The sequence below is a fragment of the Vicia villosa genome, linkage group LG2 (genome assembly GCF_029867415.1).
Source record: "Vicia villosa cultivar HV-30 ecotype Madison, WI linkage group LG2, Vvil1.0, whole genome shotgun sequence".
NCBI lineage: Eukaryota > Viridiplantae > Streptophyta > Magnoliopsida > Fabales > Fabaceae > Vicia > Vicia villosa.
In genome coordinates this window covers 145,143,466-145,146,497 of record NC_081181.1, presented here as the reverse complement: position 1 = coordinate 145,146,497, position 3,032 = coordinate 145,143,466, and the positions used below count along the sequence as shown (strand labels likewise).

The window sequence follows — 3,032 nt, the reverse complement described above, 5'->3', positions numbered from 1 at the left end:
GCTTCTAAAAAATTTGATTATTATTTGATTTTTTTAAAAAAGGAAAACAAAAGATCAAATCCAAAGTATTATGGTTTATTTATTAATCAATAATTAAAATTTATTAACAAAATTAAATTAAATAAATAACAAATAAATAAAATAGAAACTATCATAAGTGGTTGTTCCGTGTCACTTTGAAGTATTCCAATCCCATTTTAAAAATAAAGAAAAAATTATTTATATATTATATGAAAATAATTGGAAATAAATTTAAATTTGATTTATAAATTTAACAACATTTTATATATGATTTAAAAATAATTATGAAGTATTGGTGCCCTCTATAAAAATAAAAATAAATATGAAGAGATTGAGAAATTCAGAAGAAAAAAGATTTGCGAGCAATCAAAAGCATTTGACTGCAACTCTCCTTAGTATCAAGAATCACAACACAACTACAATATAAGACCTTACACATGACATTTCTTATAAATCTGGAAACAACTGTTGTTTGAACAACAACCTCATTTTCGAAGAAAAAAATAACAAAGAGCTCATGAGATTTTATCACAAAGTTCGGCCAATTGTGTTCATGTCTTTGATTGAAGTACCTCTCGATTATTCAAACTTGAGATTAATCCAATACAATTTGTATATAAACATTCAGGTCCAGATTACAAAATTAACATAGCGTGTACAACAGGCGGGTTCGCCTACGCACCAGCTAGAGCAACCTAGCCACTTAATAGTAAACTATAAGTAACCCGACAATTGTCGTGCAATGAACATATAAACCAACTCGAGAAACCTAGCCACTTATCAGTAAATAATAAGTCATATTGGACAGTTGTCCTGCAATGAACATATAAAAATTGAAACTTTAATGTATAAATTAAACGCAGAGTTTCATGATCAAGATTAACTACCATTGCTTCCAATAATCCATATTCAAATAAGTCGATTTAAAGAGACACTACAGCTAAATTTGAAGGAGCTTTGAACTCCTAGCATTGCAAAAAATATCTTACCAGCAAACTGAGACAAAGACAAAGGACATGTATTTTGATGAATCCAACAAAAGACTGTTTCATTTGAAAAATCAAACTGCAAGAACCACGTTAAATTTCATATTTCAATGAGCATATATGTCCATATCTTCTAATTTTCTAACTACAATGGAGGGTGAGACCACACACATGTTATAGGAAAAGGATATGTGGTTGTCGTAGTTATTGCAACATTTGTTTGAAACAGAGGATCCATCAATCTATAAATTCATAAAGCAAAGCTTTTAGCCTTATCTGACATGTTTTATGTGAATAGTAACTTCATATGTGACTTTTATAAAATAGCACGAAAAATACCTTTAATATTTAAGTAGTGTTTGCTAAAGTCTTACACTTTTAATCAAATGAAAGACCTCAACCTTTATAAATAATGAAAATATTATCATTGTTTTAAACATGTATGCACCTAAAAAAACAAAAATTAAATAAGCATGAGATATTAACTATTCATAAACTTTTACTATGAATATTTGAAAGTTACTTGCTTTTTAACAGCAACATCATGTTTATGTTGTAATGGCAACATGATTTAAACAACTACCTTCATTTTATCAGCATCATATCATATACATAAGAACAACAACATAATTTTAGCAGTTACTTGCTTTTTAACTATAATATATACAGGTTATAACAACAACTTAGTTTTAACCGTTATTTGTTTTTTAACAGTAACTTATGGCGTTATAACAACAACATGAGTTCCAAAATAGGTGTATAATAAACACACCTTTTTAAATTAATTTTTAAAAGATGAGTAAATTAGAGATATGAGGAAAAAGTAGAAAGATGAATAAAGTAGTTTTTAAATTTTAAATTCAAATTGAAAAGACAAGAAATGGAAGGAAGAGTACCTCTAACTGCCCTAACCTCACAAATATATATTACCAGTCAATAAAGCTTGCTCCTGTCAAAATAAACATTAGTCATAGTTTAGGCCATGTTAATGTTAAGGAGAATTCAGACCACAATTTTATCAAATACATGGTGTGCATATATGCGGTTGAAATATAACATGAAATTGAGAGACATGAGAAATCTATGTAACAAAACAAAGAGTAATGTGATTGCCGCTTTGCCATTGGATTGATGGACATATTTATTGATGTTGATGCAGAAAAATGTAAGGTAATGTGAGAGAAGTGAAACAGAGAAAGAAGAAGGTATGGAGAAGGAGGATCTGAGATTTGATGGGAGATTTTGGGAAAAAAATGAGTTGGAAATACAAAGAAATACAAACGGGTTTGTGTTGGAAAAAGAGAATAAGTTTGAAAGTTTGTAGGTTGTTGATGATTGGTTGAACGAAAAAAAGGTAAACAAAAGCTTCAAGAAATGAATCGTGAAAGGATTGAGAAGTAGAATCGCCGAAGAAAAATGGAGGAAATGAATGATAGGTTGAAAGGATTGAGAAAGATACATTGAATAGGTGAATGAATTGATGAAGAAGATTAAGGGTTTATGGCAATGTTTGCTGAAAAAAAGTAATGAGAATTGTGTGGTCATTAACCAATTAAAATGGTGTTATCCAAGAGAATAGGAAATCAATAATAAATAGAAAAATAAAATGTCATAAACCAATTCAAAGGGTGTTACTCAAGAGAATACGGAATTAATAAGTTGAAAAATAAAATAAGTATAATTTAATGTCCAAGAGCATAGGAAATAGGAAATGAATAATAACTTGAAATAAAATTTGAATTATTAAATTAATAAATAATAAATTAACAAAAATAGAAAAATTTCTTTAAGTAGAAACATTTAAAATAGTAAGGGGTCTAGAAATGTGCCACTTGTCAAAATTGCCAATAAACTCATTTTGCTTTATTATTATGTATGATTAGAAAATGGAACAAATTTAAAAATATTTTGATTTTTTTTTTATTCTATAGCTCTCTGGTTTTTAAGGGAAAAGAGCCATATTAGTCCAGAATTGTGAACTGAAGTATGAACACTGGTCAAATATTGTTTCCACAAGAAATTGAA

General features: G+C 28.2%; 1 long non-coding RNA gene across 1 annotated transcript; it reads right to left on the bottom strand.

Annotated features, from left to right (window-relative positions):
* Positions 1-610: 610 nt before the first annotated feature.
* On the bottom strand, positions 611-2,552 carry LOC131652330 (uncharacterized). Its single transcript, XR_009298685.1, has 2 exons — positions 1,011-2,552; positions 611-834 (listed from the first exon to the last, which is right to left on the bottom strand). It is a non-coding gene; the product is annotated as an uncharacterized LOC131652330 (long non-coding RNA).
* Positions 2,553-3,032: the final 480 nt, after the last annotated feature.